This window comes from Rousettus aegyptiacus, unplaced genomic scaffold (genome assembly GCF_014176215.1).
Source record: "Rousettus aegyptiacus isolate mRouAeg1 unplaced genomic scaffold, mRouAeg1.p scaffold_m13_p_6, whole genome shotgun sequence".
NCBI lineage: Eukaryota > Metazoa > Chordata > Mammalia > Chiroptera > Pteropodidae > Rousettus > Rousettus aegyptiacus.
In genome coordinates, this window is record NW_023416309.1 from 58,512,541 (window position 1) to 58,534,995 (window position 22,455).

General features: G+C 59.6%; 1 long non-coding RNA gene across 1 annotated transcript; it reads right to left on the minus strand.

The window, feature by feature from the left end:
• Positions 1 to 20,564: 20,564 nt before the first annotated feature.
• LOC107512562 lies at positions 20,565 to 21,715 on the minus strand. The gene is made up of 2 exons (XR_001597318.2): positions 21,444 to 21,715; positions 20,565 to 20,808 (listed from the first exon to the last, which is right to left on the minus strand). It is a non-coding gene; the product is annotated as an uncharacterized LOC107512562 (long non-coding RNA).
• Between the last annotated feature and the right edge of the window lie 740 nt (positions 21,716 to 22,455).

The following is a 22,455-nucleotide window of genomic DNA, read 5'->3' on the forward strand; positions in this document are numbered from 1 at the left end:
GACACCCTCTATTAATAGGCCCCTGCAAGCTGGAACAAATGTCATTCATATTTTAGCCAAAGTATACCACTAATTAGGCCGGCTCTCTGCACTGGAATTAGATTTGAGATCCCTCACCTTTAGAGTGGAATCATTTGAATTCTAAAGAAAAGAGCTGGTGACAGAAAAAAAAACTTTCTACTCGGGCTTTTCTAATGAGATAAAATTCCCCCTTCTCCCCATTCCGCAGCCATAATTGCTGATTATGTTGTTACATAGCCGGGCTCTGGGCTCTCTGCTCCCATCATTATGATCTCGGCTGGCAGACAGGGAGGCTTCAAACGCAGGCCGCAGTGGTTTGAGTCTAATTTGGCGCTCATTTAGGCCGCAGGTACCACACAAGGTAAACACTGTATTGTTATAATTAATTACCCCTTAGGCCTCGCCAGGCCATCTCTGTTTCAGCTGACCCTTATAATAATAAGGCTTCCGGGCATATTGTATTTCTTTTGACAGATTAATTAGAAATTCAGCCATGGAGGTACAAAGCAACTCGGTCATGAATATTTAAATGGCCTGACACAAAAAATCATGAAAGGGCGGCTGAACTACATGACGGACAGGGGATATTAGGCAAGTGACTCTAATCAATAATCTCTTGATCTCTTACATATTAATACACTGCCTGCTGTTATTAAGCTCCGTAATAAGGACGGGGAGAGAAAGTTAGTGTAGCTCCGCTGTAGGCCTCGGCGAGGCCCCCAGCGGTTCCGCTAACTGACTGGGAAAATGCACAGAGGAGCGGGCCCGCAGCCTCTTCAATCTAATCCAATCTTAAGGAATGGCAGCTCTGCGCAGCGCCGACTGGATAATTATTGGCGCTGACAAGGTGAGGGCGTTTGCAGGCAAATGAGCTCGGAAGCAGGCGCGGTCCCCAGACCACCCAGCTCTGGGCGCGCCGAACACCGGCCCGGCTGCTGTTCGGCTTGTAGGGGCTCCAGCGGGGGCCCCGGGGGGCCGGAGCCCTGCCGAGGCCGGGCCGGGGGCGGCGGGCGTGCGGGGCCGGCGGCGCCCGAGCCTGTTGTCGGGGCCACCCCGACACCGAGTCACGCGGCCCGCCGGGCTCCCTCCGCTCGTCTCTGCCAACGCCAAGGCTGCGAGTGAATTAAGTAGCAGCGGCAGCTGAATATCATCTAAATTCATTACGGGAGTCAGCGCTCTCGGCCAGCGCGCGCCGCGCGCCCCGCCTCTCCCGGGGCCCCGACGGCCCACGTGGGCCCGATGCTGCCCCGTCGCGTCCCCAGACCCGGGCACCCAGGCGACCCACCAACACGCGCCTGCAAAGGGCCAGCGGCAGTGGCCGTGCGGGGGGCACCGTGTGCCCAGGGGGCCGCGCCCCGCCCCCGTTCGCCGTGTCTCCTTTCTTCTCCCCCGAGGCGGAGCGTGTCGTTCCCAGCTGCGGGGAGGTGACGTCCGCAGCCCGGACCGAGCCAGGACCAAGCCGGGACCGGGCCTGGGCCAAGCCTGGACTGGGCCTGGACTGAGCCTGGACCGAGCCTGGGCCGAGCCGAGACCGAGCCTGTGCCGAGCCTGGACCCGGCCTGGGTGTGCATCTACCTGGCTGACGACCCAACTGGCCAATTCGAGAAAACGGAAGGACCTCGTGGTCGACCGTGGGAGGCGAGAGGCCGAAAAGGAAGCGGCGGGAGTGGGGCTCCAACCACAGTGTGGGGGGCCAGGCTTCGGAGTCATGGAAACAGCCGAGGCGTAACTTCGAAGGAGCAGGGGCATCTGATACCCCGCTTCCGGTTCCTTCTCGGTCGCGCGCGCCTTTCCACCTGTCCCAGGTGTGGGAGGTGCCCGCTCTCCCCGCTGGGGAGGCTGAGTCTCCTGAGAGGGAGTTTCGTTTGCCTGTGTGATCTCGTTCAGTTTATTTTTTTAGTGTCGCCGTGGTGCGGAACATCGGGAGGACGACCTAGCACCCCCGGCGCCATCTGGGCCCCGGCCGCGTGGGCCCCAGCGAGGGCTTCCGCCGCCGCTGTGGACACCCACCCTGCGATGTGGGAAAACGGCCCCCGCTGGCCGGGACGTGACTGTCTGTCTCTGACGACGGCCTGTCCTGTTGAGAGTCGTCTCTCTCCTTCGCGCTCCGTCCGCAAGTGGCTTCCGGCCTGTCTGTACTGTCCAGGGAGGGCCCTGTCGCTCGAGACCTGGATCACCCCGGGCCTCAGTTCTGGTGTCTCAGAAGGTGCGACGCACAGGGAGGGCCAGGAGGATGGCCTGAGCCCTCGCGTGCCACAGCGTGACACCTGCAGGCCACGGGAGCTTCTGGACTCTTGACCTTGACGAGCCTCAGTTTCCCAATCTACACGTGCCACCAAAGTTCGCCATGATCACTAAATGACACAGCCCATTTTCAGGGGCCTCGGGATGTAAGGCGGGGGCTGTCGCGTATCCCCAGCCGAGGCCCCCGTCGCCCATGCTGGCTCCCAGGTGTGCCCGGAGGCCCGCCTGCTCGCGCGCCCTGCCTGGCTCGGCTCGCTCCGAGCCGGCTCTGTGTTTGATCCCGGCCATGACCCACTGCTCGCCGCCGCTGCCCCTGGCCGCTCGGTCCGCCAGGGAGCGGGGAGCCCATCGAGGTCAGCGTCACGTCGGAGGCCCTGCGCAGCACCCGCGGCTGCACGCGGCGCATGGCACGTCTGGCGCTGCGAACGCGCCGCGGGGAGGCGGGCCTACCGTCCCTCCCGACGTCGACGGACTCGCAAGCACCGCCTCTCCCGGCCCGAGCACAAAAAGGGCGCAGATGCTTAAGAATAATCTGGAGGTTGCCAGATTAAATGCTCAAGTGCAAGACATGGGACCGTTGTACCACTTCCTGCTAAGGAGGATGGCGGTGACGACGGCGACGATGACGATGGTGATCCTAACGGCCGCGGTCACAGGCGACCATCTTTTCCCCCAGCCACTTGGTTTATAAAAACATCACTGAAAAAGTTTAGCTCTGGGCCCCGGTCCCTGTGCCTCCCTCTCTTTATTGCCCAACTGTAATGAAGTGCCAGCCGGAGAGCAAATTCATTGCAAATTGTATAAAAGATTCGGGGCCAAAATGAAGCCGTTAAAAACCACATCTGTAAAAACGGGGTAATTATTATGGGCGGGTAAAAATCTGGCAAGAATTATTTTCTTAAATAAGGCGTAAAGGAGAACAGATGTGCTGTAATGACACTTTTTTTTTTTTTTGCCGTTTCACGATTTCTGTGAAAAGAAAAAAATTGACCCGACTTATCAGATTATCCCATTTATTATAGTGCAGCGAGGGCTACGGAGAATTGTTTTGCCTCGCATCCTTCCGCTGGCGAAGGCTCGCGGGCGGTCCAGGGGAACCGGGTGGACGCGCTTGGTACCTAAGCAGGTGAAGGAAAAGGCGGGTTGGATGGGCAGCGAAGGAAACACAGAGGAGCAGAAAAACCTGCGGAAGGTGGGTAGGTGACGGGAGTGGAGGTGACGACGAGCGCTCAGGCGAAAATCGCAGAGGCCGAGGGTGTCAGGGTCAGGATATGGGGCGAACGGCCAAAAACAAAGACGTGCGCTCTGAGTCTGGAAATAATTACGGTCCCGTGAAGACAAGTGAATTCCATCTTTCCTTGGTCAGCGTCTGCAGCTTCGGGAGGTATTTGTGTGGGGTTTACTTTTCGGAGCTTAGCAACATAAATTTGTTGTCACTGAACTATTAAATACAGTGGACACATGTTGGCAAAGCGGGTCTGGAGAGGCATGGAACTTATTAAGGGGAATAATCGCCTGAATGGGCCCACTGCACGATTTTAATATCCCACGACAACACTCAATTGTCGAATTCAGCGAGAGTGTCCAAGATGCTACTAAAATCAAGCCAGAAATTCCTAGATTTATTCTATTTTTTTTTTTCTCCAGTTCGGAACAGGAAATGCCAGTAAGCTGTGAGAATCTAAGCAAGAAATAAGAAACTGGGAAGAAAAAAGGATGGCCTAGCGTTTTATGAGATTTCTGCCATTAAATCCATAACAAATGTCTTTCGCCTACCCCGATAGAGGCAATGTGGGATTTTAATTGGACTTTTGGCTTTTCTTCATTTGATTTAAACCAAGGTAGAATTTCAAACAATAACACTGGAACACCTGGTTAACACGTTAGATGATATACACAGTTGTAAATTGTGGTTTTAATAGTTGCTCACTGGGGAATTTAAAAGGGTCTCATTGTTCTGTTTGGCAGATATTACCAAAAAAAAAAAAAAAAAAAAAAGGAAGGAAAGCAGCTTCTGGGATTTAAAAGCCATGCACGTGATCTCAGTGCAGCTCGGATCATGAAATTTAATCATTTGACCCCACTCGTGGCCAGTTTATACGGGATGACTCGGACGACTCGTGGCCACTGACGGGCTTTTCGCGTTCTCCAGAGCCATCATCCAGCTCGACGTTTAAAGGGACCCGCTCGTTCCGTGTTTCTAGGCCAACGGGGAAGGTTCTTAGGCGCCTGCATCACGACACGGCCATGGATGTGCACGCGTGTGTGTCCGCGTCAGCTTCGGTTCGCACACCCTCCGTGCACACTGGTGTGAGGAAAAGCGTCCAAACGCCTTGGCGGGTCGTCCTTCTTTTTTCCCCTTTTCGAAAATAAATGTCACGTCCCCAAGCGCAGGCCCCGGCCTCCTCCGGGTGCTTCGCAGGCCCGCCTCCCCCCCTCAACCCCCGTTCCTCCTCAGCGGGGGGCCGGCCCGCCTGGAAGCCCGAGCGGTTGCCCCATATTTTACAGTGACAGTTTTCAAAACGCCTGCATGGCTTTGTCCCGTCCTCCCATCTGCGGCCCCCGTCCCGCCGCTGCCTCCGGACCCGACCCTCGGAGGGCGCACGCTGAGAACGGAGGCTGGGGCTCACGGTCTCATGGCTTCCCCCGGACCCCAGCCCGGAGCATGGTGGGAACCGCTTCAGGGGTGTCCTCGTGGGAACAGCCGCCCACTGCACCCCTCCTGCTCCTCCCGGCAGCCGCGTCCCCCACAGCCCAGCGCTGACCAGCGCCGGACAGCAGGCCCCTTCCAGGGTCCCTACAGCCTGAATCCCGGAAGAGCAACCGAAGAAGGGACGAGAGGGCCTCGGGCAGAGGGGGGCGTGGCCAGAGGCGGGGCGTGGCCAGAGGCGGGCATGGGCGGAGTGGGCGTGGACAGAGGGGGCGTGGCCAGAGGGGGTGTGGGGAGAGGGGGGTGTGGGCAGAGGGGGCGTGGGGAGAGGCGGGGCGGGGCCAGAGGGGGTGTGGGCAGAGGGGGCGTGGGCAGAGGGGGTGTAGACAGCATCTCTTTCAAGTCCCTTATTTTAGGACAAACAAGATGAAGCCTAGAGACCCGAAGGCCGGCCTGAGCCCCGGTGGCCCGCACGCTCCCTGCCCTGCATCACACCCGCGGAGAGGCCGCACGCTGCTGCCTCCGCCCTGCTGTTGTGTGCAGGCTGCAGGCGGCCAGGCCCAGGGACAGGTTCTGACTTCCAAGCATTCCTTCTGGAAACTTCTATACGCTATTCCGTGTCTCCTAAAAAAGACCTAGGTGGAAAAGGAGTGTGTCCTACTAAGTAGGGAGCATCCTGAGGCCAGCCTCACACTTGGTGGGTACCCTATGCCTCACACACAGTGGGGCCCTATGCCTCACACATAGTGGGTGCCTTATGCCCCCCACGCAGTGGGTACTCGTTCCTCGCACAGTGGATGCCCTATGCCCCACACACAGTGTGCTCATTCCTCACACAGTGGGTGCCCTATGCCTCACAGACAGTGGGTGCCCCTTGCTCACAGATGGGTACCTGTGGCCTTACAGGCAGCATCACCCGGTGTTGCTGACTCTCTCTCTCTGAGCACTCTGTCCTGGTCCCTGATGGAGCCTGTGTTTGTCTCGTCTTTGGCTTCCCAGGAGAACATGACGCTGAGCCCGCCAGGAGGTCAGCAGGCCCGGCGTCTCCACGACACGCATCCTGTCCACCAGCACACAGAGTGGACGCCGAGGATTCTAGATTGTTCTTCCTGCTGGCCGTGTTCAGCTCTCAGGCCTGGAAACCAGTGGCTGCGGAAGCCGGGTGGGAGGATCTCCTCGTCCCCACAGGTCGCGCCGGCCACCTCGTCAGGCCCTGCTCTTTCCGAAGCCGGAAAATTCACCTGGACCCTCGCGGAGACGCGCAGGAGCCGCGTGCCTTGCTCGGGCTCGCCGCTCCCATAGAGGTGCGCACCTGCCCGCGCTGCGCTGCCTTCTGGGCCATCCGGCAGTGGCTCCCGGCGTTGCCCACCTCGGTTCGCGTCCTCGCAGGTCCGGGCGACAGCGCCCCACCCGCCCCGCCCCGCCGTGTCACTGTTCTGTCCCCCGGAGCGCGAGTTGCTCTGGCTCTGCGGGGAGAAGCCGCGTGCTCCCCGGCTGAGCAGCAGGTGCACGACCCGCCCCGGGGCAGGGCACGGGCTGCGCCGCGGGACGCCCCGCGTGCCGGTTCCAGGCACACTTCTTCGTCTGGGCTCCGCGGTCGCTGTGCGCAGCGCTCCCCTCCGCCTCCGCCTCCCCTCCCCAATGTGCCCTCCCCCTTGATTCGCATGCGGTTCTGCCTTCTCCCCGGGGACCCAGGAACCTCGGCGCTTGTAACAGGCGCTGACGAGAATTTCGGCCCCAGGACGCCCAGGTCTGCGTGGACCCAGGCCCTGCGGGAGTTCCGGCCGGCCGTGAGGCGCGGTTCCCGGGTTTCCTCACCTTCTCCCGGGTGGCCGGTGCGTGAGGAGGGGGCAGTGACTTCCTCGTGCACCTGCCGTCCTCCCCCCCGCTCCGCCCCCCGCCGATTCGGGCCGGCCATTCTATGGGTGCGAAAGGAGACGGGAGGCTCCTGAGCGACTGTACGGTGCGAGGGAATTTAATTAAGAATATACACATTAGAATTTCAGTGGGATTGCCTATTTAATGTTACTTTATTAAGCCTTCTATCACACCCTTTTTCATGTATATCAGTTGATATACAATTAATCTGTTCTCTTGTGAGAAAAAAATAGCACCTGAGGTGGATGGAAAGTGTCAGATGATAATAATTATAAGCAGCTGTTCACGTGCAGCACCTCTGGCCTACACGGGGCCGCTGCGAGCCACCACTCCTCGCAACAGCCCACCTCATTAGACTTGACCTTCCCAGCTGGGGATTTCATTTGTGTTTTTTTAATGGGTTTGTATACCGCAAATCACAACACCTTATGAAGACGGGGTCTTTGTAGCTGCAACAAAAGGAGGCGTGCGAGTTTACAAAAAAGCCGCAGCGCGGGCACGCTGGCAGGGCCCCGCCGGAGCGCGGGCACCGTCCTGCCACTGGCTGGCGAGAGGCGGGCCACCCTGCGCCCCAGCCGAGATAAATGCCTTGCCTCGGCTTTGAAGCCCCTCTGCTCGGCGCGGCCACCAGTGGTACAGAAGTAATTGCTGGTCCTGATTGCACTTCATGGTGACAGCCCACTGCCAGCCGGGTCTCCAGACCCACGGAGGCCCGATTCCGGCGACGCCTCGTCTGTCCCCAGGCGCGGTGCCCCTCCGTGCACCGGCGAGGGCGGCCGGCCGCCCGCCGCCGAGCCTCCGCCGCCCGCGGACGCGCAGATCAGAGATACAGACGGAGGAGCCGCGGAGAGGCAGGGGCGGCTCTGGAAAGAACATCTCTGCTTTTCTTTTTTCCCTTTCCATTTATGTTTGTAATAAACTCACTCTCACACAATTAGCCTCAATTGTTTTTATATCTTCGAAGGCAATAATATAGGCAGCCTGGGGAATACAGTAGTCATCCGTATACCTGTGTTCATTTACCCAAATCACTATGGTTACAGCCAGGGCAAACTGTTTACCGTGAGACTCCTAGAGCCTCTTTCCAGCTACTAATGACCTTTCTGTTCCTCCAATAACGTCGACAAACCGGAGGCTGCCCACGCCAACAAAGCCAATTGCCTCTCCAGCTACTGAGAGACTGAAGCATTTCTTCATTTATTTTCTCTCATCTGGTGTAACTCACATGCCACTTTCTTGTCTTTAAAGAAGGGGAAAAACTGTGGATTATTGATTTGCTTCTGAACAGAAGACCAACCTAAAAGCCCCGATGAATTGTCACTCATTATTGAAATTACTGAACACTAATTAAACTGGCAGCTCAAATCCCAACAGGCCACACTCATCTGAAGCTGAAATTCAGACACTTGGGCAGTGCAAGCGAGAGAGCGTTAGCAACCACCGGGACTGTAATAAGCTTTGCATTAATTTTCGCTCCTTAAAGGCGCACGGCGCTGTTTGTGGCGGCCCTGCCCTGCCCTGCCCGGGCGACATGGCCGAGGCGCCTGTCCCGGTTTTCTGCAGGAACCGGGGACTCAGGTCTTAGAATTTCGCAGCAAGGCTCAGGCCTGTTCCTCAGAGGGCAGCGCAGGCAGCTGGAGAGGCCGCCGTGAGCGCATCTTGAGGCCACAGGCGCAGAGGAGGCTGGAAATTCGGAGGGCTCCGAGAGGAAACTGAGTCAGAGCGGCTGGCCGGGGAGCGATGACACAGACTCCCGGGGGGACGGACAGCGCCAGCAGCACTTGCAGTCCATCGAGCCTGATTTGCTCCCTAAAATCTGCCTCGGCCTGTTTCACGGCTGCGCAAACTCCATGTACCTCATCTCCGATCGTGGCCCGTCCACGTCCTTGGGCTCCGCCTCACCGGCAGCCTTCAGAGGGGCTGGTTCGGGGCAAGCGGCTGGACCAAGGCTGGAGCAGAGCTACGGTCCTAGGTTCATGGGCAAAGGGCCTGGGCCCTGGGAAGGCCCACGACCGGGCAAAGGCGTAGGTGGAAGGGAGGTGGCGGGTGGCGGTCGGTCTCCTGGCGGGAGATATTGGGACAGGGTGTCCTGTCGGGGCTGTTTCTTTCTTAGGACAAAAAAATTCTTTGAGAAGCGGAAATATGCGAAGGGCACAGCAGCTCTGTCCGTTAGGGCCAGAAGCCGGAAGCAGCCGCTGCCATCGACAGGTGCAGGGATGAGTGGCCGTGACGCGGCCACTCACGGGCCGCCACCGGGCAGCGAAAGGGGGCGAGCCGCTGAAATCCGCAGCCGCAGAAACAGCTGTTTTCTGTTAGACTAGGACCGTCTGGGAGCCACCGCTCACGTCACTGTATGACTTGAGTGATCAGACTGTTCTCCTCCAAAATAACGAGAGAACGCGCTTTCTCAAGGCGACGCGGTGGCCGGAAGTGAGCGGTGCTGGAGGCGGGGCGGGTCGAGGGAGGGCCCGGGCTGGGGGCGGCGCTCAGGCCCTGGGAGCCCCTGAGCGGGGAGCCGGCGCGGCCACGCGAGCCTCGGGCAGCGACCGTCACACCTCGCCGCGAAACGGCGTGCACTCCTGAGGCTCCGCCAAAAGCGGCCAGTCCCACTTTCTATGGTTCTCACGGCACAGTCCAGTGTGGGGCGCACACGGCGAGGGCAGGGCTCATCGCTGTGGCCGGCGGCCAGCCCGGAGCCCGAGACGGACTCTTCCTGGTTTGGGGGAACGGCAGTCGCAGGTAACCGACCACCTGCTCCCCCCGAGCCTCGCTCTCCCAGACGGCAACGACAGAGCCCTGCACATGCCCGGGAGGAGCAGGGCGGCCACCGTGGGGGGCGGGCCCCAGGCCCTGGGATGCGCCATCACTCACGAGCTGGGCCACGAGGCCACCTGGCCTCTGGCCTGGGACCCTGGGGGCCGCAGCTTCGGGTCCGCTGCCAGATCTTCATTCCTCAGTCAGAGTCCGAGAGACAAAATGGACTAAGCTACAGAAAACTGTTCGTGCCAGACGCGGGGGCAGATTCTCCGCAGGAGCTTTAGTTTCTTGTTCTTGACCCTGGATTTTCTCTGCTGCTCTGAGGGCTGGCGCCCGTCACGCCTGTCCTCCGCAGCTGGTCGGGGTCCCCCGCGTGCTGCCTGGCCAAGGGCACGTGTTCCTCCGTGTATCCGCACGTGCCACACGCACCTTCCGACGACGAGCGGCGGACATGGTGGCTCCTCGCAGCCGCTCCGACCTCCTTCTCTACGGAGTCGTCTATTTGCTTCTTCATCCATCTCATTCTGAGCATGACACAGCACGGCGCGTCTCTGTTTTAAAAACCTCCAGCCCGGCTCTGTGCCTTCCATTCTTACTCAGTCTTTACCAAGTAAGTCTTGTCATGAATTTACTCTCCAGCCCACCCCGTTGCCTGAGATAGCTAAAAATGTGTCCTCAGGATGGGGGTGACCAGATGCTGAGAGCCCACATTTACTGAGCCCTGCCTGCCCACCTACTCTGGTGCACACACACACGCTCACGCATGTGCACGCACACGCGCAGACACGCACAGCTCGTTTAATTTTAAAACGAAGGTGCTATTAGTTATGGTGGTTTCATGGCCCTGAGGCACAAGGAAGTTATTTGCCCAAGGTCTCACAGCCACTAGTTGGGAGAGCAAGACAAATAAATAAGATAAAGACATTAGCTCAAAGGGAAAACGCATTTTGAATGGCAAAGTGAAGCGAGCGTATGTAGGTTAAACGGATCTTATAATGCCTTCCTCAGCCACTCGCGTTAACTCACAAATAAAGATGTTTATCCCAGCAGCCAAAGCAATAAAGAGAATCCAATCAGTTATACGATGCACCGTGACTATAAAATGCAAAGACGCCGGTTTCTTGGGGGTAGGGTAGACTTTTGGTGTGGCGCGTGTCAGAATCCGCACTGAGTCCCAGGCTGTATGCTGCCATGCTGACTAGGGCGCCCTGGACTTGCAGGTGTCCGAAAGCCAAAGAATGAGCAAGGCGGAGAAGAATCCTAGTCACACTCAACGTTATTTCTCTTCTGTTGAGAAGAGTGATTATGTCGTGGAAGTCAGACACCCTGTCATCACACCCGCCCTTCTTTCCGGGCGACCGTCGTGTTTTGGGTGAATTTCCACGAAGTGAACTCAAAATGTGTCACGTCGTTGCTTGTTTGCTCGATCTGCATGTGTTCTGACCCGTTCTTTCCTTTACTGGGTGCAGAATAATGCCTTTTATTTCCAATATTTCAGCGGTAAACCTTAAACGATTTAAACTCGCATCCTAGCAAAGATTAAATTTGCATGGGCGAGAGCCTCGGCACGCTTCCACGTCCTCCCGAGCCGCCGCGCGAGCCCCACGTTGCTGCCCGGAAGTGCGTTTTGAGCGTGTCGACGAGCCCCGTCTCGGGTCAGGCTGCCTGGGAAGGCGGCAGGCCGGCGGCCTCAGCGAACAACAGACGTTTGTTTCCTCACAGTTCCGACGGCTGGATGAGCCAGATCGAGGTCTGGCGGGGTCGGCTTCTGGCGAGGGCCATCTTCGGAGCTCGCAGACGGCCACCTTCTCACTGCGTCCTCGTGCGGGGGCTGAGAGCGGAGGGCGAGAGCAAGCGCGCGTGGGGGGGAAGCTCTCTGGCGCCTCTTCTCATAAGGACGCTAATGGGTTCAGACCAGGCCCACCCTCCTAAACCTCGTTTTACCCTAATTACGTCCTCGGAGGCCTCGTTGCCAAACGGATACCCCGGGGGCCAGGACGTCAGCATACGAACCGTGGGGAGCACACAGATACTCGTCTTATGACGTGCACCTGGAAGTTGATGCCTTTACTATCACTTCATTGTTCTTAGTCTACGGAAATGTGTGCTTTTGTCTTTTTTTCCAGAGCACGTTATTCATTGACGGTTTCGCCATGCACCCTTTCTCCCCGAATCTCAGCGCTTTCTTTGTGAGAGGAGGTTCTGCTTCCTTCCTTTTCCGCTCAGTGCATCTCTAAGGATCTTTCGACGGGCATCTGACTTTCCGATTCCTCCTCTGTCTGAAAATCTCCCCGTCTCACCTCAGTTTTGAACGGTGACTTGAATACAGAGTTTAGAAGTCGCGCTTGCTCCCCCGGCGTCGTGGTGCGTCTCTCCCTGCTCCCCGGCCCCCCCCCAAGCGGGCGGATGCCCCCCGCGGACCGGACCGTGGCTCTGTAACCAGCCCGTGTCTTCCCTGCAGCCCCCCCTTTCCTTTCTCCTTGTCCCGGCGTTCTGCGGGGGACACGCGTCCCTTCCACTGATCCTGCTTGGCACGTGGCTGGATTTTTACATCTAACTCATTTCGTGCCTTGATTCTGGAAAATTCTGTTATCATCCGTTCAAATGTGGTCTCACCATCCTTTTTCTATTTTCACTCACAAAATCTCAAAGATGTACGTATGTTGGACCTTCTCAGTCTGGCCTCATTCCCCTCACTCCCTGTGTGTGTGTGTGACTCTGTGCTGCAGTCCAGATAATTCTCTTAGTTCTGTTTCATAGTTACTTAATTATGCTTCGTCAGTAACACATTAACTATTTAGTCATCTATTGAGGTTTTTTTTTTATAACTAGACGTTTCATTCTAACAAGTTCTGACTGGCTTTACGTTTCGTGACCACGCCTTCCTGCTTCATAACCACCTGGTCTTCTTTGTATTTTGTCACCACGTCCTTCACGTATATTAGCGTGTTTTCCGGCCTGCGGAGGTTAACGACCGAGGACCCTGGGTCCCTCTTGGTTTGCTGCAGTCTCTCCCGTGTGGGGCGCGTGTCGACCCGTTCGCGACTCTGCGTTCGGGTCCGGCAGCTCCGGCTCGGGGAGTCGTTTCGCGTGACGTGTTCTCCCTCAATCCCTGCGGTGCAGCCTCCCCGTGGAATGGCCCGGGTGCCTTTTTACTCACTTCATACGGTCTTTCGCCACCTGCTCACTCCGGCCACTGTCGGCACCACCAGCCGTGGCAGGTGCGCCGACCGCCCCTGTCCTCAGCGGCTGCGGCCTCTCTCCCTCTCTGCCACGGGGCGCTCATGCTTTCTGATTCACGTGCCAGGCAGCACGTGGGGGGCAAATCCAGACCAATCGGGTGGGGGGCGGTGCCTAAACAGACCTGCTTCTTTCCCGCGGGGACACATTCCAGCTCCGCAGTGCCCAGGCTTGAGGTCCTGTGGCTCACACTAAGGGGCCGGCCCCCTGACACACCTTTGGATCAGCTTCGGGCGAGGGCCCTGGGCCCCACCTGCAGCTTCCCTGTCCTGGGCAAACAGATCGCCTGGGCTGAGGGGGGGCAAGGTGGCCTGGTGTGGCACCTGCTCGGCATTCACATCCCCTTCAGCTGTGTTTCCGGAAGTTACCTGAGATAGCGGAAAATGTGTCCCAAGACCCCGTGAGACTCGGTCTGAAGCTCAAGATGGGAAGTCTGAACCCCTATCAGCCTCTGAGGACCGTTGACTGGGAAAGCACCTCCCAGGGGCAGAAACGCCTCCCAGCGCTTGCGTGAGGTGAGCAGTCGTGGGCCCGAATGCCCTCCGACCGTCAGACTTCACACCTTACACGCTTCTCCCGCTTTACCGCTGACCATGTGAGCCCCAAAGCCCCCTTGGGGCGAGACGCTCTGGCGGTCATTCCCGACGCAGAGAAGAGACTCCACGACTTTCGCCTCCGGAGGCCCCCCGTCCACGCCCCTCCCTCTGCTGAGCGGCCCCCTCTCTCTGTGAGCCACCCTGCACTAGAGCAGCCACGCGACACGGGGTCCTCCCGCAGGGAACGTGCGGTCTGCGTGGAGAGAGAGGACCGGCGGGCGTAGAGGGACCTGCGAGGCTCACGCAGCAAGCGACGGAATGTGCGGCCCCTCTAAGTGGCTAGAGACACGTCCGAATGCCTGGTGGCGCTCGATGGAGTGGCCTCGCGGTGCTGGAGGGCTGTCTCTCGGGGCCGGCTCTCCAGGGTGCTTTAGGGGATTTTAAGGCTTTCCTTCTTAAGCGAGAGAGGCCGTGTGCGACCAGCTCGTTAAGTGTGAGGGCGAGACTCTGGGCAGGTTTCGCTGCTAGATGAGCAGAGATGAGCGTGAAACAGACTCAGATCGCGATCGCTCAAGATCCGGCTTAAGAAAAAATGCCGCTCTGGTGACTGCTCTGAAGAGGGGTCAGGAGCCTGGAGAGGCGGTGGTTGAAGCACTCGAGAGAGACGAGAGGCTTACGTCTGATCTGCATGCCGCGCTCAGGCTGCCAGCATGCTCGGACGCAGGCCACGGCCCGGGCAGGGCACAGCGGACGCCTCCACCCAGGCCCCAAGCGCAGGGTGACTGGGGACTCAGCCGTGCCGGGACCTAGCCCAAGTGGCACAGCCTGCTGCCCCTTGGAGCCTCTCCCCAGGACTGGTGCTGGGTGGGATTTTAAGAAACCAAACGCAAGGCGGAAGTTACCCTTGGAGGCCAAAATCCATTAAATGGTCTCACTGTTTCCAGTTTTGAAAGCTCCTGACGGCCAGTCTTTAACGTGAGAGCCACGGGTGGGCTCGAAGGGGTCAGACAGGATCTGCGGGCCGTTCTGGAGGAAAGAGAGGGAATGAAATGCCCTCGGGGGTTCCAAGAGGCCCAGAAAAACCGCACTAAGGCTTTTGCAGGGCTGCGGAGCGAGGGGCACCCTGAGCCCACAGGTGGCAGAGGAAAAGGTCCAGATGCTCGGTCGGATCACAGGCGTCCATCGATGCTGCTCAGTGCAAGAGGGAGGGCACATCTTCACGCGTGTGCCAGCCCCGGACCAGAGCGCCCCGACCTTCCGCTGGAGGCGGCGGAAGGGGAACACGGAGGGGTACCTGGGGCCCAAGATAGCACGGTGGCAGTTCCAACCTGTGTGTCCGCGTGTTTCTCAGGCAGCCCAGGCGAGGCCTGTCTGTCTGTAACCTGCCCGCACCCGGCTCGCCAGCGCAGCACCTCATAGCGCCCGGGCTGGGCGGGGGACCTCAGGGCAGCGCTCAGGGGTCAACTAAAGCCTCGCTCCTCCGACAGGCTGAGCGGCTCGCACAGGGCCACGTGGCCCGACTCCAGCCTTCAGCCTCCTGGGACCGCCGTGCACCCTCAGCCCTGTGCCAACCTCCAGCAAATTCCACCTTCCGCTCTGATCGGTGCCCGATCTCACCCTGATCTTCAGGAGTCAGAGAAAGTCTGAGCCGGGGAGAGAACCCGCAGGCTCTTCCCATGAGGGCGGGGTCCCCCGGGTATGGTTCAGCGATCGGAACTGCAGACTGTGACCTCGCAAGTTCTGTTTGTGGAGACGGAACAGAACCTCGGCAGCTCGGAGCCCGAGCGGGTTTGGGCAGACGGGTAAACGCTGGGGGGGGGGGGAGGGTGCACAGGAAGTGTGCGGATGGCGGGGGCGTCGGGGGAGGGCACAAGAAGTGCGAGGCCCTGAGGCAGGACCTGCTGGGTGGGGGGGGGGGTGCGTTGGAGGGCTCACGGCCACTCCTGATGCCTGTGGTCACCCCCAGGGGCACCTCGGGCCCTGGGCTCCCCCTTCCTGTCTCCTCTCTCCAATGACGCTGTTTCTCAGAGAATGGGCTCTAAGTGGCTTGGCTCCCACATGGGCCCCAGGGCCCTGAGCCCTCAGGGGTCGCCACTCTGCTCTCCTGGTCTTGACACCGTCAACCCTTTTGAGCCCTGTGTTCTCTGGAGCTCGTCCTGGTCGAAGGCGGGACCGCACACGGGCCGTGTGGCACCGGCCTGGCCCCGTGAGGCTCTCGGGGGGTCTTGTGGCCAGGCGTCTGGCGGCCAGGGGCCAGGCTCCTGCGTGCACACGGGCATTGTAGCAGTCTTGGCAGAGGTCAGCCGGTTCCTCCTCAGCTCCCAGGCGGTGGGCAACGGCACCCAGCGCGGCCATGGTTCTGAGAACCTCACTGCCGTGGGCACCCGCAGGGCGTGGTGTTAGGTGGCCTCCTCTTAGGAGTGGGGCACAGGGACCGCTCCTGCCGAGAGCCCAAATGGCTGTGCTGTTCCCACCACCCCCCGAGCCCAGAGTAAGAGCAGGAGTGGGGGTGAGGGCCAGGCGGGCTCCAGAAGAAACCCGCCTTTTCTGGAAGGTTCTGCTGTCACCCTGTGTGGGCCCCAGGACAAGGTGCCGCCCTGCACCACGGCCTCAGCTGGGAGTGGGTGCAGGATGGGTCACAAACAGCCACTTCCCAGCACCCACGCCCTGGGGGTGCCCCTCGGGCATGCTCCCCAGCCCAGTCCCCGCCCCGAGCACGGCAGGGCATTGGCTGAGCCTGGAGGAGTGGCCCTCTGTGGGGTCCAAGATCCTTGGGCCCACAGGTGCTGGGGCTGGCCATGGGCTCTCTCTGCCCCCAGGTGGCACACGCCGAGACTCTACCCCGGGCGAGAGACCACTGGCCTCGCGCCTGCTGCAGGGGGACCGTGCCCGGTGTGACGGGGAGGGAGGGCAGTGTTGCCCACTGCAGGCCCAGGGAAACGTGCTCGCGCCTCCTGCTTCTCCGTGGCTCCTGTGGATGGCTGGGACGCTCGCGGGCCCAACACTCTGGGTCCCATGGCTGGGACGCTCGCGGGCCCAACACTCTGGGTCCCATCAGATGAGCGAGTTTCACCTCAAATCCCTGCGCAGCCCATGTGGCTTGTCCTGTCTCGCAGTGGGTGGGAGGGGTGTCCTCGGATTCAAACCCGCCTCTCCGGGGTGTGCTTGTTACGGGTTCTGGAGCACAGAGCTGGAAACATGTCCAGTCCCGCATGCCCAGGTGCGTGGGGTGCAGTGTTAGGGTTCCCCACAAACGGGCGCGGTGGGCGCCCAGTGAGCCCCTGCAGGCTGCGCCCGTTGGTTGCTCGTGCTGGCCTCCGTCTGGAAGGAGCGGCTCGGTCCCTCTGCGTCCCGCAGGGCTGAGGCTTGCGGGCATGAGCATCAGCTTCGGCGTTTTAGGCGCTACCTCTAGGTAGCATTTTGATTCTGATTGGGAAGAAATCTTAAGGATTTTCCTCCTTTGCTCTCTGAATCTGCACATGGGAGGTTTGCGGTGGGCGCTTTCTCGCTGCCAGTATGTGGGTTTCTCCACCTCGTCTTCTGCAGACAGAGCGGGATCCGTGAGCTTGATCCGAAGAAAGGGAGGCCGGGGTCCAGCACGGTGCCCTGGCAGCCAGCCCCAGGCACCCCGCCGCCATGCTCACCCACCCGGCAGGACCCTCTCTGCCCACTCTGGGCTTCTGCTTTTCCATTATTACGAGGAATGAGGGGCCTGCCGAAGTCGCCATGTGTTTACTGGAGGAGCTGGATCCTCTGTGACCGTTAAGCCTCAGCTGGTGGCCTGGTGGGCGACCCTAACGAAGCCAGGTGGCGGAGAGGGGCAGGACGACGTCAGCGGGTAACATGGGAACTGAAAGATGTATTTTCCCAATAACCTCCTCCCCTCCCCCCCCCCCCAAAAAAACAGAAAGGGTTAAGCTGCGCCGAGGGCGCAACAGTGGGACGTAAACGGAGACAGCGACTTTCGCCTTAACGGGGGGGGGGGGGGGGGGGGACACAGTGGCAACAGGCGGCGGAAATCGGCGTCGGGCCGCCGCGCTCAGCGGGCGCCGGGGGCCACGGCGTGTCTCCCAGCTCCGGCCCGGGGCCTTCCCGCCGGAGTCCCAGGACACAGCCAGCCGGGGTCTCGCCGGGCCCCCGAGGACACCCTGCCTCTCACTCTGGTAACTGGCCCAAGGAGGAGAGAGGCTGCGGAGTTTGGGGCGGGGGAGGCCTCGGGGGACCCACCGAACGAGGGTCAGACTCTGAGAAGCGAGAGCAGCGCCAAGGGACTCCAAGGCTATTTCCAGCCTCGGAAAAATAAACCGTGAGAGAAAAACAAAACGAAACAAAACAAAAAGATTCCGGAATGAGACGGAGGGAGACGGGGCGCCTGGGAGAGAGGCCGTGGGGGGGCGCGGGAGAAATCCGAGAAGGGGACAAAGATGGCCGAGCCGGGGAGCCGGCGCGCCCGCTCCGCCCGCCGCCGCCACCGCGCCCTCTGAACGCGGTTTCCAGCCCGTTTCCTTTGATGTTTTCCCCTCGCTCTTCTCAGTTTGATGGATTCCCGCTCAGAGGAGAACGCACAAGCCAGAAAACACCTCCGCTCCTTGCCAGGGGCCCGCGGGTTCTGATAGATGGGTTTTGATAACGTGCGTGAACTGAGCCTCTAGAAAAAGGTGTGATCCAGCTTTCATGTTAAATTTGACAAAATGCTGCTGTCCTCCGTGCCCCAAATCAGGAGCCGCGGCCTGCGGAGAGCGCGCGGTTTGCAAGGAATGTAAAAAGACGCCCCCTCAAAAGTGTTTCTTCCAGCAACGCGGAGCCGGCGACGTCCCCGCTCTGCCACGCCGGCGCGTCCCCCCGGCCCGCTTTGGCAGAAGTCCACTTTTATTCCAGTTGTTGACTTTCAGGCTTTGCCGTGTTCTGAAAATCAACAAGCACCTCGCCAGGAAGCATGCGCCTCATTTTATCAAATGGTGCCCGGCTTGGTAATAGCCTCCCCAGATAATTCGAGCTGATCTGTGGTGATGACCAGGGGGACGGCGATGATTGTCATGTTAGTAAAAAAAATCAAAACAATCATGTTACGTCAGTTCTACCATTAAAAGACTTGCTTCTCTGCAAATTTCTGCGCTCAGTAATTAATACTCTGGGGCTTGCGCTTTCGAAGCCGGCTCTCCAGGCACAGAGATGCCACTCACCTGATAATTATTTCAGGAAACCATGCACGAATGAATGTGATTGACAAATGCAGCATTGCTGTAATTGCCTCCAGCAGAGTCGGTGAGGAAAGGAGAAGGGAAGCGCCGAGTTAACCAGTTGTGTGCTTACCTCCCGCTCGGGAGCGCGCGGCGGCGCGGGCAGCCCGGCTGTCGGGGGGCGCGCGGCTGCCGCGCTCACCGAGCCGCAGCAGCGGGCCGCGCGCGTCGCGCCGGGCACCGCCCGGCGTCCGCCGGCGACCAGGCATCGGGGTGGCGAGCACGCAGGTCTCCGACGGCCCGCTCCGCGGGTGTGCACGAGGAGGCCGGTGTGTGCCGCATTGCGGCGGCGGCCGGCTCACGCCCTCGCACACAGAGCTTCCGGGCCCCCGGGGACCCCGCAAGTGCCGGGCTCCAGGGCGCCCTGACGCCAGAAGCTCGCTGTGCCCCGCAGGTCGGAAGCATCTCTGCCGCGCAGGCCCCAGACGCCCGGCTCCGGGCTGTTCCCATCCGTGTTCACTAAGCATGCGGCACGGTAAGCGGGAACGGGTCCCCTTCCTGCTCCGCCCGCTGTCGCATGGGACAGTGACGCCCACGCCCGTGCATTCGGGGTTGAGGGGACAGGACCCGCAGGGACCCAGCCCCGGGTTCGCGATTGTGACCGTGGCCGCGACACGCGCCCGTACGACGCGGCGTCTCCCGAGTGGCGGTTCGGTGGGTACACCGCGCACACGTCTCTCTCCTTGGGGACTCCCGGCTTTTCGCAGGGCGCCGGCTACGCAGCGGGCATCCGGCAGAAAGTGGGCGGGTGGACCGACTCTCTGCGTAGACGCCCCTGCCCTTGAGAAGCTCAGAAGGACACTGGCATCTCGGAGGGACCCGACCGCGGCGAAGGAGCGCGCGGCCTGTCGTAGGGGCTGAGGACGTGGCCGCAGGGCCGCTGGCCGCCTGACGGGCCGTGCAGCTGGAGCACTGGCCAGCCCCCCGGGGGGCAGGGACGGCGCCGCAGAGAACCCCCCACCCCGCCCCTCGGAATCCGCATCCGTGAAACAGGAGCGACGCCATTCGCGCACGTGCTGAACGAGGTGGCTGAACGCGGTGGCGTTTCTGAAGCGTTTGCAGACACCTGGTTCTCCATAAGCACGCGCTAAAGGAGAGAGAGCGAAAACGGAACACGAAAAAGCCCCAGGCGCAGCGGCGAAAAGCGCGTAATCGGACAAAACGGCCGCGCCCAGCGCCTGCCTCGCGGGCCACTCTGCGGACGCTCGGTCGCTGCGCCTCGGACACGGCACGTGGTTCCGCGCGTGGTTCAATTTGCGACGAAGGGAGAATTTAAAGGCATCGGTGTTGCTGGAGCAATTGATTTTCCTCAGTTCCAAAGTGACCCTACTCCCGACACTCCCGGAACAGCAAGTGCTCAGAAAACAAGTCTCAGCTATAGCTTGGCCACTGAAGAGACCACTATTAATATTTCAGGGTATTTCCTTCAGAAATTTGCCGCCAGATGTGAAAGGTCTAGCCCGTGTCTACTCAGTGTTTTCAAAGGCCAACCAGGGTTGCATTATCCGGACAGAGCACGTTTCTTACTATTCACTCTCGTTCCAAACAGAGTTAAGTTCCAGCGTCGCGGTGAGCATCTTGGTGCTTCAAGCATGTCCTGTACTTGGGGTTATTTATCATAACCTCACGCGTATACTGAATTAAGCGGCGCAAGCACCTACGGGCTCCCGGAACTCACCGGCAGGGTCCCCTCTGCGGGTCTCGGTGGGTTACGCCTGTCCCCGCCCCGTCTGTGGAAGGTCCCCTCGCGGTCCCCGGTGAATGCGCACCAGGACTGCATGTCATCAGTAGTATTTTGCTAATGTCACGGGTGAAAAATTATATCTTAAAATTTGTTTACATTTACATTTTTTCCTATATCTCGTCGAGGCTGAGCGTTTTCTCTCCTGTTTTATTAGTTAACTGTGATTCCTCTTTAGCGAATTATTTATGTCCTTTGCCCACTTATCTCGTGGAATATTCAGGTTTTCTTACTGATTCGTAAGAGCCTTTCGCATATTAAGGTTGACCCTTGGTCATGTTTATTGCAATTATTCTCGTCCAACTTGTTGTTTGATTTTAATTAAAGATAATTTTATGTATTTATTTTCGAACGAGCCCGGGGTGTTGAACATCGCCACACCGGGGACAAGCGTTTTCCACAGGCGAAGCGGGACTCCGCGCAGAGGGCGCGGCCACGTGGCGGCTGGTGGCCGTGGGTTTTGGAGGCCGGGATCCTCAGTCCTGCGGCTGCCTTCGGCCCCTGCGGAGACAAACACCGAGAGCCCTTTTCCACCGGAACTTCTGAGGTTGCCACGTTACCGTTTGGTGGGTGTTTTTCCTCCTAACGTAACTAGTTTGGTGTGGTTTCCATGCAGACGTTTATCGTCACCTCCAGGTGACTTAACGCACAAGCTCAGGGGCGTGTCTGTGCGCTCCGCGGGCGTGAGGGGGCCCCTGCGAGGGAGAGGCTCGCTCGCCGGCTGTGGCCGCGGCGCCTCCGGACGCCCGCCCCGCATCCAGCGGGCTTGGTGACCGTCGCCACGCTGAAGGTTCCCTTCTATATTTTTATCAGTCGCTTAGCTGTGTCACTCTTTAATTCCTCTACAACTCTCTGATGAATACCATCTGGCCTCAGTAATTTATTACGATTTAATTTCTCAATTTGTTCCATCGCTTCTTTCTTGATATTTCTATCATCAAAAACAAAAAAAGCGCTCTCACCTCAGCTCCTGTCACCTGGGTGAGGGGACACTGGATGCGGGGACCACCAGATCAGGCCCCGGGGGACTCCCTGCTGCCTGGGCTGAAACGTGGTCGGGGTTACCCGCCTGGGTGTGACAAGCAGCACAGAGTTTGCAGAAGTCGAGGAAGGAGTGAGGAGGAACGTTTGAATACCTTGCTGCTGGGGGTCAGGATTTTGCCTCAGACACGAGGCAGCTTCTCCTACGGATCTCGGCGTAGGTGCGCGGTGTGGTTTCCAAGCCAGGACGGGGGACCCCGCTTCAGAGTAGCAACTGGGGCGCGGGCCCTGGGGAGAGGCACCAGCTGCGCGGAAGAGCGCGGACTCCACCCGTGAAGCTCTGCAGTCGGCAGAGCAGGGACAGCCGTGACTCTCGCGACAGGAAGCAGGCTCTTCTCGCGTGGCCCTCCGTCCGTGATGCGCCCGCTCGTGAGCTTGGGGCGGTTTCTGCAGACTCTGTCAGGCCGCGGAGCCGGCGGGCACACGGGGCGCCGCAAAGCCAGCGTTTCCTGTGCCCGTTACGGAACCAGCTGGGAAGTATGGGAAAAGGAGTTTTCATCTGAAATCCAAGTTCTGGGTTAATCAGTAACTCCTGGCGGAATGACAAAAAAAATATGGGTTTCCAGTCAGAAGGATCAACCTCCACTCCCCCTCGGGAGGCCGTTCCGGGAGGCAGGAGGAGGCTGGACCTTGACCTCCGGCCTCGGATCCTAGGCCCTGGCGTCTACACTGCAGGCAGGGCGCCTCACTGTCCCAAGGTCCTCAAGGCTGAAAGGCGCCCCGGCCCCTTTATGCATCCGATCAAGGCAGCCCCTGCTCCACGGGGGAATTCAGATACATGCAAAGCAGCGCACACGATAATGCAGTGGCGGGACCGTGCCAGACTGTGCCGGGCTGTGCCGGGCTCTGTGGCGGCCACAGGACCCCTCCGAGCCGCCGGGCTGCTAAGGGGAGCGGACTCCCCCGGGGAGGCGCCGAGGGACACGGCCGTCCCTCTTCCCAAGCCCATTCTAGCCATGCCTCCCTCTCTTTTTTCAGCAAAACAAAACCACTGGAGCCCCAACCATGTGGGCACACATGTGTGCGAGCACACGCACACACCGCATGCACACGGGCATCGGATGTGCCCGAAAACTGCCCGTGGCGTTAGGCGGGGGTCGTCCTCGT